Raw genomic sequence first — 25,164 nt, 5'->3', positions numbered from 1 at the left:
ATTCCTTCATTCATAAACTGGAAGTGATAACAGCACCCACCTCGTCTGTGGTAAGAACACTACCCAGCAGGCAGTAAGCACTACGTAAGTCTTGGATGTTATTCAAAGCACCCACAGAACATGGGGTCAGGTGAGTGATGCTCTGGCCATGTGGGAGAATCTAGCCTGCCCACTTTATCCACAGCGACTCCCTGTAACTCAAACTATGATGGACCAACGTGGATAGTCAAACAGGTTAGAAAGGGCAAGAGGAAAGCCGGAAGGAGGAATGGCAGATATCACGAGAGGAAATGAAGTATGTTCACTTCCTCTCCGAGGATTTGCAGGTACTACTAGGCAACAAGGAAATAAGAGCTCTGATTGTTTATGTAGTTATTTACTGGGGGACAGGGCTGTGACATCAAAGGCTGCCACACACAGCAAGTGCTTTGCTCCCTGCCTCCTACTCTGGTGAATCAAGGTTAAACATGCACTATGTTCCTTGTTGACACACTGGATTTGGGTTCAGGGGATCAGATAATACAATTCTTTTAAACTGTAACTGGTTCACTTTGCAAGCACTGATTAATGCTAACATTAACAGGCAGCTCTACACACACCAGGCCACGCAAGGACAGGCTAGGTGGGAGGGGAGGGAGACAGGCGAGAGGGCTGGAGAGCTGTAAGACAGAAAAAGAGACAAAGACATTGCATCTGACGTGAGCCACTGTGATATCAGTGTCTCTGCAAAAGGCATGCCCTCCCTTCTTTTCACTAATTCCAGCCATTACTTCAGGAGAGGGGACAACCATGTTTGCAGGCAGCGCTCACGGCTCACCCGGGGAACGCTCTACTTCGAGCTCACTCTGAATTCTGTGTGAAGGACATGAAGGGCTTTAGCAACGAAGGGGAGGAACTTGCAGCTCAAAATCATGACTTCATCACAACCAATCCATCACAAGTGAAACAGACCCTCTGAAACAATGGAAAGTCCAGGAAGAACTTGAACCTCATTCTCTCACTCCTAATAAAGGTCTGAGTGTTACCCTAACTGTACCTGTGTCTACAATGTTTGTGTTAGCAAACGTTTTCACAGGCTCTCTCCCCATCCATATCCAGTTTTCTGTTTCAGAGTGATTATCAAATATTATGGCCACCTCATAAAAATTACCTGCAAAGAGAAAATACATGACTTTTTCTTTTTTCAGTTATTATAGTGTTGACTGATGAGATTCCAGACCTCAAATTGTTCTCCTGCCTACAACTCCTGGGCCATTTGCACAGGAAATACAAACTGGGCAGAAAGTGGCAAGGAAGAGAAGAATTAAAAATCAATTTTGCTTCCTGCGAAATCCTTTCTGGGAAAGGCAATTCGGGTTAAATATACGGGTAGAGACGATAAGCTACTGGTGCACTAGGGAAACGGGTTGTGTGTTGTCTCTGATGTTGGATTTTCATTTATGTTAATTAAGAAATTCCACTACCAAGATACTTGTATGTTAGAAGGAAAAAGAAGTAGTCTCTAAAAGCCAAAAATAATCTTTTGCAAATAAAACAGTGCGAAAGAAAATTGCATCTGGGACGCCACCAGCATTTAAAATGTGGTCCCCACAGATGTAAATAAGCAGGTTTATAACATCTGGGGCCTCTTTCAGTGTTAAAGAACATGCTAGGACACGCTGAAAAGTCTTCAAGATAGTCGTTTAAGCAGCTTCTCCGTAAAGCTGCACCCTGACTTGTACATCTGTTCCTTTACTAGTCCATATCTTCACTGAGCTAACGTTTACTGCGTCCATCACAGGAGACAGCAGGATGAGGCTGGGGCTGTTCCCTGAGGTGCTCCTCCTCTGCTGAGGCACATGAACGGGGCGGGGATGAGCTGCCTTCAACATAGCAAGTGTTCTCTCAGAGGTGTGGGGAGAGGGAGGCGAGAGCCCAAAGGGAGGTGTGCTTGAGTCTACCTGCAGATAGGGAGAAAAGCTACATGGGAGAGGATCATTTACTGAGAGAGGGAACACTGAGTAACGGTCGGCCAAGTAAAGAAAGTGTGGGAATGACAGCACAGTATTCTGGTTACAAAGAAAGGTTTATGTCAAAATACTTTCAGTTCTCCAAATTCTCATGCTGCTCATGCCCCCTATCATCCCATGGTGGTTTCCTCTTCTGGAATGTCCTGCTCCTGATTAGCCAGGTTAACTCCTACCTCTGTTTCTAGCTTGAGCCCCCGGGTCACCTTTTCCTGAAAGACTTTCTGGACTCTCTGGTCCAAGATCTTTGTGATCTCCAAGGGCTTTGTGCAGAATTCTATTCTAGGACCTACCCACTACCTCATAATTGTTAGATTACTCACCTGTCTCCTCAATGGATGGTGAACCTCAGAGTAGAGACTATGACATTCATCTTTAGATCCCTAGTGCCTACCGCGTGCCTGGCACCAAATATGTACTCAGTAAATGTTGACTGACTGACTGAATGAATGAATGAATAAATGGTGTGTCTGGGTAAGAGCATGAAGTTTGGTGTGACTGGATTGTAGAATCGGTTATGGCATGGGAGGCTAGGGCCAGATACTGAATCCCAGGAGACTGCATTTTAACTCTGTTTCAGGTTTTCTCGAACTGCAGGTTTCATGACCCATTGGGAGATTGTAAATTTCATTTAGAGTGTTGACATCAGCATTTTTCAAAAGATGAAACAAAGAGAAGATATCAGAGGGTAACACATGATAAAGATACATATTGTTTTATGAAACTTTTATTCCAGATATATCTGTGTGTGTGTGCGCATGTGTGCTGTGTGAGTCATGATGTAAAATGCACTTCTTCTGTTTAAGAGCCATTCTATAGGGAACAAGAAGTTGTTAGCTGAAATCAGGAATGCAAGTAATAAAGCAAGTTTGGGGGCTGAGGGCAATTAATTTAGTTCTGGGCTAAATGTTATTAAATGTTAGAAACGCCTACATGTCAAGACAGGGGATGTGTAAAGGGCAGCTGGAAATGCAAATATGGATCTTGGGAGAGGGATTTAAGATGGGGGGAAGCTGGGGCCGGTCCGGTGGCATAGTGGTTAAGTTTGCGCACTGTGCTTCGGTGGCCCAGGGTTCGTAGGTTTGGATCCTGGGCACAGACCTAGCACCACTTGTCGAGCCACACTGTGGTGGCATCCCACATAAAATAAAGGAAGATTGGCAACAGATGTTAGCTCAGGGCCACGCTTCCTCACCAAAAAAATAAAAAAAAGTTCAGGGAAAACATATACATGGTGGCAGAAAACAAATGCCAAAATAGGAGCTACAGAGTGGTCTTACTTCCCTACATTCAGACACATACAGTCTCAGAAGGGTGTCTCTGTGATTTCCTGGACTGTTAGCATCTGTTAAGAAAAACAAGGGATGATCTCGCCTTATCAGTAGAAGCTGACACTGCCTGACCCTGATGGACTAGGATTTAACGATCTCAAACTTAGTCTTCCAGACTTACCTATGAACTGAAGGTCTGCCATAGATCCCACCCATCGTGGCAGTCTCTATGGTGGGCAAAGGAAGACACCAAGACAAAGAGGGCCTCTCTGCTGAAACATCTATTTTACAAATAACAGAAGAAAAGTGAATCTAAACATTCAGAGCTCAGAGTTCAAGAACTAGTGTTTGTCAGAAATATTTACTTACCCTTCCAAATTATTGATAGATCTACTAATTTCTACATTTTTCCCCTGTGTTTGCTTTTGCCCAGGCCCTGGGGCTGCTAAAAATGAGTCCATGCGTTTTCCCTAAAGAATGCCTGTGGTTTAAGCAGAACAAGGATTGCTAATAGTTTTCCTGGGTCAAGAGGTCAGAAAAGTCTCTGACAGAGACTCCAGCACAGAGGAAATCTGGCCTATCAAATGCAGATAAAACTGGCTCACACAAGACGTATTAACGAAGTGAGGTGGAACCTGCTGGGTTCCCACTTTAGGGTTTTCCATTTTATGAGATGGGCACTCTAACAGCAGGGCTGATGATTTCAAACTGACTTAGCAATGAATCAAAGGAAATGGAGAACAAGCAAATAATTTTTATGATTTTTAAACAGAAACTCTGAAAGCTCACACATACATCTGTAAAATAATGATTGCTTCATCGCTGTACTACTTTAGATTCTGAAAGATTTTTTCTGGTTCCTTGGTGAGAAGTCCTAAATGAAACTTGTGAAGATGCTCAGCAGAACTCAGCTTGGATATTACACACTCCACTCTGGAACAGATGGTATAAAGTTCAAAGATGAGCCAGAGAGAAAGCAGAACTTCCTAACTCTTATCCTGCTTGTGCACTGTCTATCTAGAAAAATAATTACCAAGTGGGTGGAGCTGGAATTCAAAACCAGGTTGGTTTGACAAGAAAGATTATGCTCTTAAGAGCTGTACTATCTCACTCAGGATGATCAGACAGAGAAATGTGGCTCAGATGGTGCTAATGATTCACAGCCAACTGATCAGACTCTAGAAGGAGGTTTTGAGTATTAGAAACAAGGCTTTTTTTATTCTCTCTCTCCCTCCAGTCCAATACACACACACACACACATACAACATATATATAAATAAAATATAACCATATATATGTATATATATATAAAGTACTTTTAGGTACCAATCTATTCAGCATTTTCATCAGTGACTTAAAGGAAGACAGAGAAAAATGTCTTACATTCTCAGTTGACAAAAAATAGAAGGGATGTGCAATATTCTGATGGCTGAGTCAGGATTAAAAAATATTTAATCAGGTGGGAACAACTGGCTGAATCTAACACAGGGAAACCTAATAGCAATGAAGTCCAGTACTTAGGTTCTATTGATTAATTGTTCAAGATGGGAAGACCTGGGAAGCTACAATTTATGTAAAGAAGACTCATGACTTTTAGCTGAGTACAAACTCTCTGAGACCACCCAGCAGAAATCAAAGGAGCCTGGACTGGGCTGGCTTTAAGGTGGCCTCACGATCCCTGCTTCGCGGGGTTCACGCTCTTCCCCTTGAGTGCGGATGGGACCAGGGACTTGCTTCTAATCAACAGAATACGGCACAAGTGATGAGATGTCACTTCCATAGTTATATTGTGTAAGATGCTAACTCCAATTCTGCTACAAGGCTCTCTCCCTTGCTGGCTTTGAGGAAGCAAGCAGTCATGTTGCTTCCACAAGACCAGGAACTAAAGGTGGTCTCAATCAACAGCCAGCAAGAACCTCAGGCCCTCAGTCCAAAAGCCTGCAAGAAAGTGAATGTTGTCAACAACCACATGAGCTTGGAAGCGGATCCTTCCCCAGGTAACCTTCACATAAGATGGCAGGCCCTGCTGCCACCTTGATTGCAGGCTTCTAAGACCCTGAAGCAGAGCACCCAGCTAAGTCATGCTGGACTCCTGACCCTCAGGAATTGCGAGATGATAAATGTGCATTGTTGCTAAGTTTGTGGTAGTATTGTCATGCAGCAATAAAAAACTAATAAAGATTTAATCACTGAATCATACCACATACTAGGCAGAGACCATCTGCATCGCTGCACCAGTACCAGCTGCTGCCTGTGAAGAGGAACAAGATCGATAAGGCAGTCTTCTATGGGATGGACCCAGGAAGGTCAGGGGGTGGTGGACCCATGTCCTATGAGGTCCACTGGAAATGTTTATCTTTGATGAGAAAGAAATGGTTTGGAACATCACCTCGAATAGGTTCATCAAGTACTGCAATGTCAATGGGGGACTGACCTATGCTGTGCTGAGTCAGACAGAAAATAAGGCCAATGGGGTAAGATACAGTATACAACAAAGAAGGGCATTCTGATGACAAGAGCTGTACAAAATGGAATAGACAGCCATATGACGTTAATGAGAGCTAAGGGTTGGACTGCACCACATTTTGCAATCAGATATAAGAAGACCAGATTTTGCCTCTATAGACACAAGGGTGATATGCAGTAAAATTTTGATGTAATACTGCAACAAGAGTTTGGGTGATACGATGAGGTCATGCATTTAAATCCACCTTTATTTTTATTTGGCTCTAATTATAACTTATGGGGTAGATAAGGAGAAGTCAGTGGATAAGGAAAAGGGTATGATTGGATGAAGGAGGGTAGAGAAGGTATGGATGAAAGCTTTCCTTCTCCACTTTCTACCCAAGGTAAGTATCATTGTTAATTATTTTGCAGGGAACCAGCAAAATCAATAGCTGATATCAGAATATTTTCTAATAGCAAAATAAGCAAAATACGTGTACATATGTGCTGTGTGTATGTAACCGTATATTGTGTGTATGTATACATACATACATATATAGCTCCTCTTCCTTCATTCCCGAGGCCAGGCCTAAAGTGCCACTAGGTCAGCGGTTAGAGCGTTCTGACTGCTCATTTTGGGCAATGGCCAATGGCTACAGGTTGGATGTGGGATTAGAAAAGCTGCTTTAAAATGCTGTAATTTGGGATTGTGTTTCACAGAGCGGCAAAACCTGTAGTGAGTCTGCTGAGCAGGAAGCTTTGCCTAAGAAAGGCCAGCAGGGGGAGCCACTGGACTGAGAAAATAAAAAGCTGCCTGGGCTTCAGAAAGCTGCTTGAATATTTAATCAGCTGCTCAACCGAAGGTGCTGGATTAAAGGAGATGGTGTTTCCAAAATATTGTGCAGAGTTTTCAACATGGTAAAGGTTTAGATGAGAAGGAACACAAATATGTAAAGGACAGCTCTTAGAGTTTTATTTAAAGTGAGTTCAATTCACCTGCTAGAAAGTCTGGCTTAGTGGTGCTTGGCTGCACACACAAATCATGTGGGAAGATTAAAAAAAAAAAATACTAAAGACTGGGGTCCACCCCGAAGATTCTGATTTAATTGAGCTGCAGCCCAGGTGTGTGGAATTTTCTAAACCTCCCCAGTGATTCTACTGTCAGCAAGGTTGGGACCACTGACTGGCCCAACCAACCAGGCCATCTCTCAGAGGCCCTCAGTTTAGTTAGATGGTTTATAGATTTAATTTTTTTTAAAGTCTTCAGCCTGGGCCCAGAGGGCCACAAAAAGATTTTCAGTAGATGAATGAACAAAACAAGCAGTTGGTTGTTAGAGAAATCAGAGGATCACTAAAAAATAAATTTGAAACTGCTCCAGAAAATGCTCAACTGGAAAATTCTGCAGTGAGGGCAGCTCATTTAAAACACGTTTTCCTCCAACTAAACTTCATTCTTTTTCTCCTACTGCTTCTATTCCCTATCTCCCTAAACTCTGACTCCTTCATCGATTTCACTCTCATCTCAATGCCTTTTCTCTTCTTTTCACTGAGTGATGTTACTGTGACAGGGCTTCAGACGGTCAGTCCCCAACTGTGCGCTGTGGGAGACACAGTGATGGAAATGTCCATGCATGTTGTTCAGGAGCTCGAGAGCGGAGGGTGCAGAGGCTGGAGGGGGGTGATGTTGCCAAGAAAATGCGGCAGAACTAGGCTGACTGCCTGAGGCAGAGGCACAAAATGGTGAAAAATGGACCTAGGGAGAGGGACCTGGAGGCAGGAGTATTGGATGCTAGAGCCTTTTTACTCAAAATGTGGTCCATGAACTAGCAGCATCAGCATCACTCACAGAAAGAAGCTCAGGCCCCACTCCTGACCTGATGAATCACAATCTATAATTCAACACGAACCCTGGGTGATTCATATGCACACTGAAGTTTGAGAACCACTGTTTTAAAGAATTTATTCTAACTGGATTTTTCAACCAAAAAAGCATAAGCAGTAGAGAAGAAGTTATGGTCATAGGTACACCTTCAGCTAGAGAACTTACAGAAGATTATTTGTTCAAATGGCATTTAGAAAGGAGAGGTTGTAGGCGATTTCAATTTCAGGGGCATGGGCACCTCATATCAGGAGCTACAACAGATGACAATGATTGCATGGAAGACTGGCTCACATTCTGTAAGTCAGAGCTCATCCACCAGCACCTGCTTCCCTGTCCTTATTTTAACAGTCTTATACCCTAGGTGTCTCTTATGGTAAGAGGTTTCATTCAAATTTCTGGAAACTGGCAGGATGGGAATAATAATAGTAATAATAAAATACTCAGTTCATCCATTGATGCGCTTTACTTCAGCTGTGAACTTCACACCAATTAAAATTCTACAAACATATATGTGTCAGATATGACACATAACATATGCCCAAATTGATCATCATCTTCTTTTTCTTGAATGAAAGTAGTTTTCCTATTTACTGAGCACCAACTGTGTGCAAGCCAGGGTACTGATTATTGTAGATACAAAAATGTATAACTATAACTTTTGCACTCAGAAATGTGGTATTTTAAATTTCCATTTTTATTACATCAAAATTAAAAATGACACAGCTATTGACTGATTCATAACACTATGAAATTTTGACATCCTCATGTGTTTGTTAGAAAATTATATTAACTTCAAAAACATGTTAATGTGAATGTATTAGTTTCCTGTGGGTGTTATAACCCATAACCACAAACTTGGTGGTTTAAAACAACAGAAATCTAACCCTTTCGAAGTTCTGGAGGCTGATGTCAGAAATCAGTTCCACTGGGCTGAAATCAAGATGTCAGCAGGGTGACCCTCCCCCCAGGGGGCTCAAGGGGACCATCCACGTCTTGCCTCTTCCAGCTTCTGGTGGCTAAGAGCACTCTTTGATGTGTGGTCCTAACACTCCAATTTCTGTCTCCATCTTCACGCTGCCTTCTCTTCTGTATCGCTTTCTGCCTCCCTTTCGTAAGAACGCTGATGACTGCATTTAGGGACCACCTGGATAATCCAGGATAATCTTCCCATTTCAAGATCCTTAACTTAATCCCATCTGCAAAAATCCATTTTCCAAATAAGGTAAAATTACAGGTCCAGGGATTAGGGTCTAATATCTTTTCAGCCCACTACAGAGGAAAATTACCATTTACAAAAATTTATAAATGATACTCAAAACATATATTTTATACATATAAAACATGAAGTGAACAGAAAAAGCTGTGGAAACATTTCTACTTGTAGCAATAATAACTTCACATGCTCTACTGTTTGTAGTTTTATACCTATTATTTCCTATGAGTTGTGGTCAACTCAAAATAGGACAATATTGGCTACCTTGCAGATGAGAAAACTATACTGCAAAGAGGCATATCTGAATAGGTCCTCTAGAAGAGAGGAACAGAACCAGTACACCACCTTATGTCTGGTGCCTTTCCCACCTTGTCACTCAGATGCTGGTGCAAAATTATTAATATTAATAAATATTAATTCATCTCAGTTGACTCCTAAAGCAACTTATATATGCAAGACCAGCAAAGACCGATAGACTGAAGCTGAGTGGTCAACCAAGCAACCTCACTAGCTGAGTGACTGCTTTCTTCCCAGCAGGTGCTGCCAAGCTTCTGCTGACCTACGGGACATCCTTACATTGGTTTCAAAGGCAAGTACTGACACTCTCACATAGCTATTTACCAAGACAACCAATTTTGTCATTCATTCTTATTCGATCTTGACAAAAGTAATAGAAGTGTTTATCCCTAAAACCAAAGAGAAAAGAACATATTTATTTATTTTTTCTTTCTTTGGATCCCTGGAAAGAGTGAGGTTATTTACCTACAACCACATCTAATCCTATGGCTCAGGCCCCAGGCAAGTCACCCCCACCAGAAGTGAGCTCCATCCTGAATCACGGTCATTATTCTCTAGCTTTCCTTTTTATATAACTTAAGTGTCCTTATAAAGATTATAAAATATTTTTATTTAAATTATTTTAAATTTCTTATACAGGATATATGTCACAGCTAATCTTTGGAGATTATTTTTTTCACTTAACATTATATTGCTAAGATTCACCCAAACTCATGTGTGACTATTATGTTGAATGGAATATTATTCATCTACTCTGCTATTGATGGGCATTTGTGCTGTTTATGTTTCAGCCCAGGATTCAGGAAGGAAAACTGCATCATATAAAAATGGCAGGTTGAAAGCTCAGCAGAGATCTTATTATCCCTTTACTGCTATAAAATTCCATAATGCAAAAATAAAATATTGGCACCTAAAATGGAGTTGTGTTCCAACAGCTGTTTGGGGCTCACAATACATTCTCCCAAAGAAACAATTCTCTGCATAGTGGTTAGTCCCCTGGCTGATGCACAAAAGTCTGCTAAATTCATAACAAACCAAAAAGCCCTACACAGCCAAACCACTCAGTACAGCAGTGTTTCTGATAAAAATGCAGCCACCGTGGAAATCACAACACTCTTCCCATGGAGGCAGCCAGGGAGCAGGACAGGGATCCTTTCCCCAAGACTCACCAAGCTCTAGTCTCAGGCACCAACTCCAGCCCAGAGGAGGAAGAACATGCTGGCCTGAGGCTTCTAAGCCCAGGGAGATGCTGGGATGAAGACTGAGGCCAAAACAGAAAAGGAGCTGTGACTTGGGAGAAGTGACAGGAATTCTCTCAGAAGGAATAAAGGGTGGTCAAAAAGTGAATCATTTTCTCTGCATTTTCAGCACTGGTTAAGGGGGGGGGGCAACAGCAACGTGGGGTCAGGAGGCTGCATAAAGGGTGCCTCTACCAGGTTATAGGCTTGCATTTTCTTTCTCCTCTTTACAACCTTTCTACCTTTTTTCACGGAGGCATCTACTTGCACTTAGAATGGGGCATTGGAGAGGCAGAACAGGGGGCTCCTGGAAGCAGTGAAGAGTGCTGAAAGGAAGTGCTGCTGTGTCTGCAGCGGTGGGGGTGAGGGCAGGGAGAGCAGAATAGAGCCTTCCCCCCGTGCTGTGTGGGGAGTAAGGCAGTGCCTGTATTGGAAGTATGTAGGTCAGGGCCCGGCTATCAAAAGCAAATCCATACATTTCCCTGTTCTAAAAAAAGATGCTGTGATAGTTAGAGCTTTGAATGGGGTATGCTGGAATGTGTGGGTTACAACTAAACCTCTGGTAAGTTTACTGGCAGAAGGGCTGTTAAAAAATTTAGGTCAAGATAGTTCTATAGAACGCATGAGATTTGCAATATTTTATTATAGTTTTTGCAACATTTAAATACATACAATTTCAACACAGGTATATATTATTACATATTTATTCATAAAAAGTTATCACAAACCTGTTATTGCCAATGGCTGTGCTAGCAGCTAGGATACAACTTTGGAAAAGACAGTCCCTGAGAACTTCATGATAAACCCCAGGCCCACGAGGCCCCACAGGCCTACTCCTGGTCAAGAATAGACTCTCATTCCCAATGCAACACTCTCTTGGCAATTGACATGCAATACCATAGACTTTCACCTATAAATGGCTACTTATTCCTAACAGATGCAGTGGGTCAGGAACCGGTATTTAGAATATCAATGCTAAAATTTGGTATTCATAATCTAAAATTAGTAAATTATTTAGAGTTGAAAATGAGGAAATCTCTCAGGAAGTGTGGCTCCCACTCAAGTCCTGACAACTTTGGACACTCTTGACAACCCCTGGCACATGAAGAGGTTGGAGTTCCACAGTTCCCTGGGCAACACTGAGCTATGGGGTCATCATCGGTGTTACAATGAGGTAGTTGTAACTTTCAATTGCTGTTATTCTTGATTTTAAATTCTGAAGTGGTGTTAACTTAGTTTCATCAGCACCAGCTTAGATTAGTGTGAGCTATTTGGTTAACTTCACATTATTTTAATGCATTTCTACATCAATGGCATATTTGGCCTAATATTTTCCAATAACTAGGAATTACGGCAGTTATGCATTGTGGGTTATATATGAATCAGCTAAGAGATTAATGCTAAAGCAGATATATACCTAATTCTTCCTCACCCCTTAATCACTTTTTTCAAACATGTATTGCTGTGGAGTGAATGTCTGTGTCCCCCGAAAACTGATATGCTGAAACCCTAAGCCCCAGTGTGATAGCATTTGGAGGTGAGGTCTTTGGGAAATAATTAGGATTAAATGAGGTCAGGAGGGTGGAGCCCTCATGATGGGATTAAGGTTCTTATAAAAAGAGGAGGAGACACAGGATCTCTCTGTGTGCACATTCCAAGGAAAGCCACGTAAAGACGTAACCAAGCAAAGGGACCTCACCAAGGATCTGACCTGCTGGCAGCTGATCTCAGACTTGCAGCCTCCAGAACTGTGAGGAATAAGTGTTTGCTGTTTAAGCCCTCCAGTCTAGGGTATTCTGTTATAGCAGCCAGCACTGACTGGGACACTGATGTGTTATCTCCACAGTTAAACAGAAAAGGGTGGGATTAGTACTAAGTGATCTTTTGCCTGCCTAAGTCATCAAGGAAAAAAAAAATGAGGACACATCTTAGATGAGCTCTGGGTGAGAAACACACAAACTCTAATTTATCCTGTATCATGATAGTCTGGACGGAGAGTTTACAATGTTCAGAGGGGTTGGGTGGAGGGGCCTCAGCATATATGAATACGAAATGTGATATAATGAATAATAAACCCTAAATGGCGATCCCTGATTTATATAGAGATATACAAATTGTGTCTGGAACAGGCTGAACGACTTGCAAGGGTCACAAGCTAATGGTGACTGGCAGCCGGGAGGGGAGAAGTGATGGTCTCTGGACTCTATAGATCTAATGGGCTCCTGTTAAATTATACTGTAAAAGATAAATTTAAACACATATGATGACCTTTGACCATGGACTTTGTCCTCAAGTGAAGGACAAGATGAAGATTTAAAGATGCTCAGACAAATCAGGGGTTGGGCCAACAATGAATATCTCTCCTATTCTCCATCATACTTCCAAAAGACCATCCTGTTTTGTTGATTTATTATTTTCAGTAAAGAATAGTTTCCCAAAAGTTAGGAATCTAGACATTGACATGGTGTGGCCTATACAGTTGACGCTGTGAGCAGCTGCTCTTCCTCTGATCTCTCAAGAAGGCAGCATCTCATCATTTCCTCTCTGCTGTGCCTCCACTTTCCTGCTGGCAGGTTACAGGGGACAAAGGACAGCCTCACAAGACTGCCTGTCAACAAACAGGAGAAAAGGGCCAGTCCAACCAAGGGGCAAAGTCCTCTAATGATCACGTTCACTAAAAAGGTAGGTATCTTAGTCCTTTCGAAGAGCTCACCTAGATTTTTTAATATTCAGCCACCTCTCCCTTATTGTTTCTTATGATTAAAATAGGCTCACAGTATAACAAGTTGAGGAACAGACATTGAAGAGCAGTAGGCATTTTTGAAAGATAAAAAATTAGGATTTCGGCCAATGGTGCTGCTGCCTAAGAGTCCCTGGGACTCATTCTTTTAGCATATGTGAAATTCAGAAAGGAAGAAAATGCTCACTGCCACTCTTATTTTCCTACACTGCTTTAGAGGCGGTGCACAGGCAGTTGGCTCAGAGTCTTACTTGCATAAGATTGTCCTTGGTAGATGCAGTTTCAGACTACACTGTAATTTACAAACAGAGCCATTTGTGTCTTTGTCTCTCCTGCTAGCCTTGTCAGAAGGTGGCAGCAACCATATGATCAAGGTCATCCATAGTCCCTTAAAGTATCAGACTTGAGTCCAAGAGCAATCACCATCATTTCCCGCACTTTCTCATTCCATGTACCATGCTTGCGTGAGTGCAATTTAATGAGACTTAAGGCACAAAACTCACTGTCCTCTACTGAATTATTCACTGAGGAAGCCTTAAACCACTGCCTACTTGAACGGATGGGCTAGGCTTCCCCAAGATGCCTCTGAAAATGTACTTTTCTTTCTTTTAACAATCCCCTGGTAGAAACCCATTTCTTCCTTAATAGGTGCTTGTGTTGCTGACTTCAGAATTAAGAGATCCAACCAAAGTGACAGGTACAACTGTAGTACAGTGCAAAGCAACTCAGTTTGTTATGGTGTGTTCATAACATAAAACAAAATTTGATTATCTTATTAACATGTACTATGGAAAGTTCTGTTACTAGATTAAAAACAAATGAGACTGTATCAAATTAAAAAGCTTCGCAAGGCAAAGGAAACCATCAACAAAACGAAAAGACAACATACCAATTGAGAAAAGATATTTGCAAGTCATTTATCTGATCAAAGGTTAATATCCAAAATATATAAAGAACTTATACAACTCAACAACAATAAAAAGAAACAACTTTATCAAAAAATGCGCAGAGGATCTGAACATTTTTCAAAAGAAGATAGACAGATGGCTGACACGCACATGAAAAGATGTTCAACATCACTAATTATTAGGGAAATACAAATAAAAACTACAGTGAGGTATCACTTCACACCTGTCAGAATGACTATTATTAAAAAGACAAGAAATAAGTGTCGGACAGGATGTGGAGAAAAAGGAACCCTTATATGCTGCTGGTGGGAATGTAAATTGGTGTAGCCTGTGTGAAAAACAGTATGGAGATTCTTCAAAAAATTAAAAATAGAACTACCATATGATCCAGCTATTCCACTTCTTGGTATTTATCTAAAGAACATGAAAACACTAATTTGAAAAGATACATGCACCCTATATTCATTGCAGTATTATTCACAATAGCCAAGACTAGCAAGCAACCTAAGTGCCCATCAATGGACAAATAGATAAAGATGTGATATATATGTGTATACACACACACACACACACACAAAATATGGAATACTACTCAGCCATAAAAAGATGAAATCTTGCCATTTGTGACCAACATGGATGGACCTTGAAAGTATGACGTTAAGCAAAATAAGTCAAAGAAAGAAAATGATTGTATGATTTCATTCATCTGTGGAAGATAAATCACAAACAAGCACATGGATACCAAGAACAGATTGGTGGTTACCAGAGCAGAAGGGGGTGGCTGAGGGCGAAAGGAGTAAAGGGTTGCATGGGTACGGTGACAGATGGCAACTAGACTTTTGGTGGTGAACATGATATAGTCTACACAAAAGTCGAAATATAATGATGTATACCTGAAATTTATATAGTTACTTCAATTAAAAAAATAAGAAACAAACACTTTGAAAATATACAGACCCTCCCACCCTGACCAAGAAGACCTCACTTATTTTAGATGACGTCAGTGGTGATACAGGTGAGCAAACAGAACACCTCAAGACATACATCTCCAATTCTTATATTACTTTAAAATTATTCAACATTATTTGCATTTGAGGCCAGGCTGGACTGGGTTTGGAGCAAGGGGAGGGTCAAAAACTCTTAGTTGGTTGAGAACAAGGAATGTTCATGGTTGCAGACTTCAAGAGGGGCACATATGCAAGATGAGAGCATCAGGTACTCAAGGGCTGCTACTAACCTAGGAAGAGGTGTTTGGAGAGTGCTGGCTGAGGGAAAGGAGGGTCTCTGCCACACTACCAAGTGCTCCCTTTGTGCAGGACTTGTTGATACATCATCTCATTTAATCCTCCAACAATTCCTCTGAGGGGCATATTCCTCCATGTTACAGATGAGGAAACTGAGGCTTAGAGATGTTAAGGGACTTGACTAAGGCCTCACTAAGTAGGCAGAAGAAGCAGGATTTGAAAGGAGTGTCTTGTTCCAAAGTCTACACTCCTTACTTTATATAATACTGCTTCTACGTTCTAGGCTCAGTCTGTATCCTTCCTTCTGGGATGAAACTGCCTTATCTCTCCTAGTCATTTTTCCAGTTGGGAAGCCACCATCACATCCTGGAGGCAGCCAGGGGAAATGAGGGGGCGTGAGGTAGGCATGTGATCCTAACATGATGAGTAAACTCATTTCTTCCTTATCCTTGATAACCTCTCTGTGTTATATATTTACCTCCTTTAGCTCTGAAGAGAGTAAATAATCACATCACATACTACAAAACAATCCATCAAATGGAATTAAGTTAACTAATTAGCTATACTGCTCAGTGATTAAGAGTTGTCTAGCAGATCTGAGTTTAGGTCTTGGTCTGCCATTTACTTACCAACTACACCATCTTGATAGGCATTATGATAAGAGTGCGGCCTCTGAAATCAATCTATCTGCACTCAAATCCCAAATTAAATATTTGGAATGATGTAACTTAACTTCTTTTATTCTAGTTAGTTAACATCCCTGTGCCTCAGTTTTCTCTTTGGCAAAATGTGGATGACAAAGAGTATCTAAATCATTGGATTCTTTGTAAGAAGATTGAATAAGCTAATACATGTAAAGAACTTAGAATACCATGTGACACATAGCAGAACTCAGTGAGTGATAGCTGCCATCACTATCATTACCAACATCATCATCATCATCATCATCATTTTGATGGGTTGCTTAGCTTCTTTAACACGATTTTCTTTTCTGTTATGGGATAAAAATAACACCTATTTCACAACATTGCTAGAGTTAGTGAGATAACGCACAAAAAAATGCTTAGTTGGTATTTTGTTAGCTAATGGTAATAGTAGTAGTAATAATAAAAATTATCTATTTCCCCATTGTTGGACTGTTCTATTCATAAATCTTTGAGTCCTTGTGACTATTTAGCAACTCTGAGAAGTCTAGTTTCTAAACCAAGTGATACGAATATTTTATTTTTTTTCTAATTTATTCTGTAGTATCACTGTGTTAATTTATAATCCCATCAGGAGTATGAGAGTACTTATTTCATCTTATCAAGAATAGGAATGATCATGTTGAAAAATCTTCTCTGAATGATTATATATCTTGTTGAAGCCGTGGATGTCAACTTTATGTGAAGATGACCACCACTGCCACTAAGACCAATAAAAAATCAGACTTAAATTTGATGTTACTACAATACGGAAAAAAAGACCTATGGAGTAGCAGAAACAGCAACGCATTTATTATAAAAATGGTAAATAAAGCATACTGACAAATGAAGAAGGCTTGATAAGAGCATCATATTCCACTGCTTGAGAAGCTGGTGCTGTGATGTGAAAAATACAACCTCATGAAGTACATTGTGTCCTCAGTAGGACAAGGAAATCAATAAAAACCACGGTTCATGTACTCCCAACAAAAACCCAGGTGTTAGTACTTCTAAAGGATTCAGTTGTTCTGTTAGATGAATAAGGTCTACTTCCAGGGCTTACAATATTGATGCCCCAAAGAGTTCTCCCTTACTGCCACATGGCATCAGTCTCAAAAGAGATCACAGTGAGAGGCTCCAGAGGCCAAGGAATAAGTTAAAGGGATGCAGTTTCTTACTGTACAGGAAATAATTCTTCTTACAAGAGCGTATTTCAGTCCAGAAAGAGCTGACAAGCTTTTTAAAAAATACAACGAACTAAACAAACTAAAGAAGATTCATTGTAGTCATTTTCTTTTCATCTTGAGCACAAATAAAAAAACTTGCTAATAAAAATATAATACACACACCTGTGCATCTTGTAATAACGGATATTCATATCTGCACTTACATAAATTTCAATGCAATCTCTGGAGATCTCTTGTGACCTAAACAATGGTAACATGTTTGCCTATGGAGGGGGAAACCTGGTGCCAGGGGAATGGGGTAAGAGACATATTTTTCACTGTTGACCATTTTGTACAGTTGGAATTTTTAATCATGCATGTATTAATTATCTTTTAAAAAACTCATAACTACTTAAATAAATATATAAAATGTACTGGGACATTTGGAAACATCTGTAGATATTCTTGGTTGTCACAACTAGGGGAGGGATTGCCACCAGCATTTAGTGGATAGAAACCACATCTGTTGTTAAAAATCCTACAATGCACAGGACAGCCCCTTATGACAAAGAACATCCAGCTCAAAAGGTCAATAGTGTTGCTGTTGAGAAACGCTGCTCTAAATGATGGGCCTTTACATAGAGAACATAAACACACAGAGTATGAATGATATAAACAACTACTGCAGCTGCCTCTCGGCTCCTCACTACTCCAGATAGAGTATATCATCCAGACAGACAGGGAATGGAGTTGATCCCATAGATTGCAACAAGCAGTTTCCTGCCCAGTTGAGGAGGAGCAGCTTTCATCAGTGGCTCTCAGAGGGGGAAGCAGTGACAGCAAGATCTGGACCTTCAAGGCATATTGGAGAGATGACTATAAAGCCCTTTCTTCATGGGCCTGCGTGGGTGGAAGAGAGCATTTAGGGGCTGCACTACCCCAGTTATTTCTGTTTAAACAAGTTTGGTTAAAAGCCATTCACAATTTTACATCTCAAACACAGCACTAGCCCTTTATTCAAACTGTTATATTGTAATCCAATGGCATCATCCGTTGGTCTATTTGAGATCCACAGGCTTCGATTAATTTAGAGGACAGTATGGCGACCCAAGGAGGAAAGTTTCTTACAAAGCACTATTCGTTTAGAGGGCCTCTGGTTCCCACAAAGATCTCTTGACAAGACAACACAGAAAACTTCAAATCAGGAAGGACTTACAGAGGTTCCACCGATGGCAACATAAAGGAGAAATGACTCTTGTCTCTTTGAACCATAGCCTATTTAATTTCAACTTGTCCCTATATTGTGCTATCTCTCTCTCTTTTTCTTATATCAGTAGATTTCCTATCCTTGTTCATTTTTGCATTACAGAGTATTGTAACAAAACCATATAATGTTTGAGCTGGAAGGAGTCTTAAAAATCAACTTAAAAAATCCTCACATTTTACTGATCATAAAAATAGCTAACACGCATAGGGATTTCTCTGTAGTCAGCATCGTCTAAGTTATTTACTTCCATTAATTCCTATAATCCTCAAAACCAGCTGATGAGGTAGACACTATTATTATCACCTCCATTTTACTGATGAGGAAACTGAGATACAGAGAAGTTAAGTAACATGTGGCAGGCAGAATTCTAAGATGACCTTCTATTAGTCATGCCCTTGTATAAACCCGTCCCGCAGAACACAGACAGCAGCTGTGGCTTGTTTCCAGTAAATAGTATATAGCAATAGTGATGAGAGAGTTTACTCCCATGGTTACATTATGTTATGTAAGACTCTGTCTTAGCAGACTTTGTCAAGTGGGGAGAAATTCTCCCACTGGCCTTGAAGAAGCAAGCTGCCGTGTTGTGAGAGGTACTATAAGAAAGCCACATGGCAAGGAACTATGGGGGCCTCTAGGAGCTGAGAGCAGCCCATGGCTGACAGCAAGAAAACAAGGACATCATTCCAACAACTATAAGGAACTAAATTCTGCCGACCACTACATGAGATTGAAAGAAGATCCCAAACTCCAGAAAGGAATGCAGTCCAGCCAACACCTAAACAGTAGCCTTATAAAACCCTGATGAGAGGACCCAGCTAGGCTGTGCCTGGACTCCTGACCCCCACAAACTATGAGGTAATAAATGTATGTTGCTTTAAGGAACTAAGTTTGCAAGAATTTGCCATGCAGAAATGGACAAATAATAGCCACATCCAAGATCACAAAGCAAGTAAAAGGAAGGGCAGAGATTCAAACCCTGGTGGTCGGGTTCCACTATGGATCCCTTTAACCACAAATACCAAATTGCTAACAGTGGCAATCTCTGTAGCAGGCAGAAGTGAATTATTTTATTTACCCTAATATTTAATTTTTCTTCATGGCACTTTTTACTCTCTGACATATTACACACTCATTAATACATGCACACACATACACATTATTTATTTATTGTCTGTCTCTGACTAGAATGTGAGATCTATGTAGGCAAGGATTTCTGACCATTTTGTTCACTGTTGTATTCCCATCACCTAGAACAATGCCTGGCACTGAGTAGAGGTAAAATTATTTGTTGAATGCCATGAATGAACACAATCACTGAGAAGCTGAGTCTTGGAGACTTGCTCAAAGTCCTTTGATGGTTAGTGGAAAGGCCACATGTAGCTGATTGTACTATTGATCTTGATTTCTCACCCCTTCCTATAACGGCACCCTCTACCACATGACTTTGTCGTTCTTCCATGGTGCTTTGACTGGTTTGGCCAATGGAATGGGGCTGGAAGTAAAATGGGAAGTTACAAACTTAGGACTTAGGAGGTAGCACATGTTTCCATTGACTCTTCTTGCTCTTCTGCCATTGCCAGAGAAAAGCATGCCCTGATTAGCCCGCCTGTCCTAGGACAATGAAACACATGTGAAGCAAACCTGGATCAACCTGTAGTTGATGAGCTGAGCTTGAATGAGCCAACCCCAACCAACCCAAGAGCATTTAAACAAGAATAAATAATTGCTTTAAGCCATTGAATTTTGAGGTGGTTTATCAGGCAGCATTATCATGAAATAGGAAGAGCTCTTTGCACTTCTAGTCCACCTGATGTCTTGTTAACATGGAATTTCACAGGATTGGTGTTCTGGGGAAGAAAGCCCTCAGCAGTGAAAGAATATATAATCAATGCTTTAACAGTCCTTTTGTTGGCTATGGGATACTTTGTAACCATTATGCTAAAAGAGGTCTTTAGGATAGAACATACCAATGATCATAATTCTGCTAAAATGACAAAACCAATACATAAATGCACCTCTGAAATTAAGGCATTACAAAAAAATTATGCAGGATTAAAGAGAGAATGGAGGTGTGAATTGAAGCCAGGAGTTCAATAGCTAAGAAAGCCCAAGTCAATGTAGAGCCGACAATGGTTAATCATCTACTTTCATGATCTGAAAAGACTAAAAAGGGTTTGAATTTTTGTAGCCTGGAGACTCTGACTATACTTTAAAATACAGTATTATTGTCCATAATTCAGTCAAAGTTGAAAATAGATCAAAGCTAAGTCTATTTGGTGTAATTTTTCCTAGGTAACGGTGTAGAAGGAATGTCAAAGCTTAACATTAGAGACATGAAAGAAGAAGTCCCATGATGCTCTTAGTTGGATGGAGTTGTCCATTCACAGAGCTGAGCCAGCCATAGGGGCTGATGCAGATGATGTGAGTGGAAGCAAGTTTAGCACAGAGGCTGCCACATCTCTGTCAACAAGAACAGTATAGTTATTCTTACTGGCCCACTACATGCTAGACTCTGTCTATGTATATTATCTTCAATCATCACAATGATCCTAACACATTCCTTACTCTTGTGTTCATGATACAGACAAGGCTCAGAAAGTGAAGTCTATTGTATGAAGACAAACAATTAGCAAATGGAAGATGAGGGAAAAGAATAGAGAGCTCTGACCCCAAGGTCTAGATTCTTCCTGCAATATCAAAATGCTCCTCAGGTCTCTGAACAAAGATGGCTTCCTTTCCTTTCTGTTTCTGTTTGCTTCTTTTGTCCTAAGGATTTTGAATTTATCCAGTTTCTAACTACTATTCATCAGTGTCATGAATCATATAATAAATTCACTTAGAAATACCACTGTCCTCATGTCTCTGTTTAGGAAACAATGCCACATTTATTTGTGTCTCGTTTGCCAGCACAACCTCTGGCTGATGTAAAGGCAATCTAATTTGGTTTCATCCAAGCTCTGAAATTGGATGAAGTTGGTTAGCAGCACCATTTTTTAGTTATGGAAATAATCTGGAAGGCTGGCTAGCTTGTGCACCCTGGTGGTCCTACAATTCAAAATGCTCTGTTATCTCTGTGCACAGATTCATCTATTCACAGAACATGAGTAATAACAGAATACACTGGTGTTGGCCCTTCCTAACAGAGCTGTTTGAATGCAGAGCCCTTCCAGGAGCTCTGACACTCATCCATCATAAAGCATTGCCCATTTGCCCTGTTTATGTCAAGCATGTATTTAGGCAGCTGAAAAATCAATAATAGTTAATACACAGACCAAAAGTCCAGCATTCAAGGGACCATCACCAACTAGCCAGCCTACTGCCAAGCTGAAAGTTTATATGAAAGCTGACCAGGAGATGTCTTGTTTTAAAAGGGACTCTCCTTTCTAAAAATTTGTTTTAACTTTCAACTTTAAAAAAATTATTTTGAAAATATATATGCAAATAGCAAAATAATAATAATAATTAACAGTATATAAGACTATTTGATAAAAAAGTGAGTCTGTTAGCACAGGCCCAGTCCTAAACCCTGTAGGAAACCACCATCTGGAAACACTCGTGCACTCCTTGGACATCATATCACGTCCATCTGTTCAGCAGAACATTCTCCCTTCCTTCCACTAATGGGCACTTAGACATATTCTGTACTTTGCCTTTTTTCTTTTACATATCTTGAAACTCTTTCCATATTGGAGAAAACAGTGGGGAATAAAGTCTTAGGTCAATCTTTTTTGAAAAGTGGAATGTATCTCACTAAGAAGTATTAACTTCAGAGAAAATAGACCTGTGTCCTTAAACCATTTTTGCTCATTACAAATGGATTCCAGCAGATAAAGTGAAGAAAGGGAGCATCACCAGGGATCCAAGAACAGACAAACAAGAGTCCCATTGGGATTTAGACTGCCTTCTTCCTTGGTACAAGGATTTTGTTTCTTATTTCCTTTTCCTCTTTTTCTTAACGGGAACAATAGGCATATTGATGTTCGTGGGAGGCTTGAACAAAAGTCCCTTCTAGGTCACTTTCTGTGCTTCTACAGTACTGTGCATATGAAGTTACCATAGACAATGCTTTGTTTAGTTTTGTTCGAAAGCGTGACAGATGAATAAAATGTCATTCACACACATCCTCCCACCCCACTCCCCTCTTCCTATAGAATCTAGTTTCCTAAACCTTAAAACTTGCTGTAAATGATGAATGTAAAAGGCATCTAGCATACAGTAGAATTGGATTTATCACAGCAAGGCCTGAGATAAACAACATGTTATGTAGGTTTCAAACACATTCTGCAGTTCTGCTTCTGACTTGGACTGCAAATCTCTCAGGACATACCTACTGAATATCTGATATGATTGGAGACTCGGCTGGGTGGGCTGGGGAGGAGTGGTAAAAGTGCACAATTCACATTTAACAGAGGTTGACAGTCCATGTGGAACCATGTGGCATAAATTAAATATTAGAGAGAGTATAATCTATAAAGAATATAAATTAATAAATGTAAATATCCACCTAGACGACCGCACTACCTATGATAATGACTTGACAGATTTTCATCAGTTCTTGAGAGCATGTTTGGAATAGTCTGCCTTAAAACTGAGGGATAGACAAAATTCATTTCTTGAGAGCTGAAGGACCACCAGAAATCACAGTAAAATGAGAGGCATGTGGAAAGGGTGCCTAGTAGAAACATGTTAGAGTGTTGTGTTTTTGCAGATAAAATATGTCGAGTTTCAAATATTCCCAAATCAAAATCCACAAGGGCAGAGGCTCTAACCTTCTTCTGCAGGCATATTTCTGCAGTTGGAGACTGGCTGGAGGGCTGCTTTTCCCCTAGGCAGCTCTCCACAGCTCCACACAGCATCCTCCAGTGTGACAGTAGTAGGGATCTATTTATTTAGTGAGGGTTAGTATAGGCATTGCTCACTTTAGGTCAGTAATACATTTCTGAAAAGCCAAAGTTCTGCATAAAAATGCTAATTGAGAGCCAATTTTCCATTACTGTAAGTAGATGAAATTTTGACGTTACACGTCAACTTGAAACCCCCAATCAATTTCCCAATATGTAATTAAAACATAATCTACTAATATATGTCACCAACTATCATTTTAGCATACTTCCTGTAAAAGCAAACAAATGCTTTGTGGATGTTCAAATACATTTTTTGTATATAGACATAGAACTGAGTCTTACCTGTATTCCATGAAGTAGCATATGAAAAACCAATACATGTTCTACTGGAAAAAGCTGTTCACTGGGAAGAGAAATGCTGCTGGATGTATCTGCAATAATTGTGAGCAATACTGGGTGCAGATTGCATATAGGATAAGTACAACCTGTGTGATCTGAATGATGAGTAATGCGGAATTAGTAATGGAAGAGCCTGTTGAGGCTGCAGACCCCTTAGAGGCGAAGAATGGACAGAACGTGGATAAGACCGTGAAAGCAGGAAGTACTTTGAGTAAAGGGTGATGGCCAGAAAAAAAAAGAAATAAGAAGAAGCTTGGTAAATAAGGGCATTTAGTAAGGAGACCAACCAGATTTGATACAAAGGAACAATGCACAAGTGAGTTTGAGTGAGATAAGACGAGATTGAGGTGTCTGGATTTCACCTAATGCGGAAAGACAACAAGCAAAAGCACAGATAGACCAAGGCAAAGTCAAACGACACATTACATAGAACACCCTCTGTTAGATGAAGACAGCATGCCAGAAGGTAAATATACTAACTATATCAATAAACATTAGTGACAGTGAAGAGGACTTTCTAAAACTTAGTTTCAAGGATAATGTGTTTTAATATGAATAAGAAACAAATCAAAGACCTTGAGAACTGAAAGCAGCTTTCCCAGTTGTCCCAGTCAACAGTGAATCTTTAATCTTTATAAATGGTTGGTCCATACAGCTAGGCAAGTGGGCACTGGGACCTGAGCCAGGCTGTGCTCTGACAAATTCTGGGGCATACACCATAGTGGAATGTAATAGTTACATGTCAACTCAAACAAGCCTGTATTAGTAACAATAATGACAACTAACATTTATTGGCAGCTAACCTAGTTTAATGACAATTAACCTATGGCAAGTTTGTTTAAAATATTAATTTGTTTCGGGGCTGGCCCTGTGGCCTAGTGGTTAAGTTTGGTGTGCTCCACTTTGGTGGCCCAAGTTCGGTTCCCAGGTATGGACCTACACCTCTCATCGATGGCCATGCTGTGGTGGCCAACCACATACAAAACAGAGGAAGACTGGCATAGATGTTAGCTCAGGGTGAATCTTCCTCAGCAAAAAAAAAAAAAAAAATTTGTTTAGTGCTCAAAAAATCCCTATGCTTGCGTAGTACTATTGCCCCCTCACATTACATTTAGTCTGGTGACAATATATGGTCTTCCAATAAAGATGAAGGAAAAAATCATCATCATTTTATGCAATGGCCTATTTAATGCCGTAGAGTTGCTAACAGTTAAAAAAAATCTTGAAAAAAAGAACATGGGATAGCCCATCATTCTAAATATGATCTCATGTTTTGATTACAGGAAAAGAATGAGGAATTCACAGAGTAATTTCTACTTCTGTTCTGGATTACCTTTGTATTTCAGTTTTCCCACATCTATAATAAAATGTCAAGTTATAAAAGAGAAAAGCCCTGAATATAAACCAGTTTGAGGAAGCAAGGAGAGACAAATAGCAGACAGCTTAATATAAACAAAAGGAAGTTTGTTTGCAATTAAATTATATTCCCTTCTTCTCCAACCCCCAACTCTCCTCACACCAGGATTATAAGTATTACAACTTTGCTTCACCTAATGTGTGA

The 25,164-nt window shown here is 40.4% G+C and overlaps 1 protein-coding gene across 1 annotated transcript in view; it reads right to left on the bottom strand.

Annotated features, from left to right (window-relative positions):
- The window catches only part of CDK14 (cyclin dependent kinase 14), a 550,173-nt gene that overhangs the window by 139,905 nt on the left and 385,104 nt on the right, over positions 1–25,164 (bottom strand). The window lies entirely within an intron of this gene.

The sequence above is a fragment of the Equus quagga genome, chromosome 8 (genome assembly GCF_021613505.1).
Source record: "Equus quagga isolate Etosha38 chromosome 8, UCLA_HA_Equagga_1.0, whole genome shotgun sequence".
Lineage (NCBI taxonomy): Eukaryota > Metazoa > Chordata > Mammalia > Perissodactyla > Equidae > Equus > Equus quagga.
The sequence above is the reverse complement of the archived record's forward strand: the minus strand, read 5'-3'. Positions and strand labels throughout refer to the sequence as shown.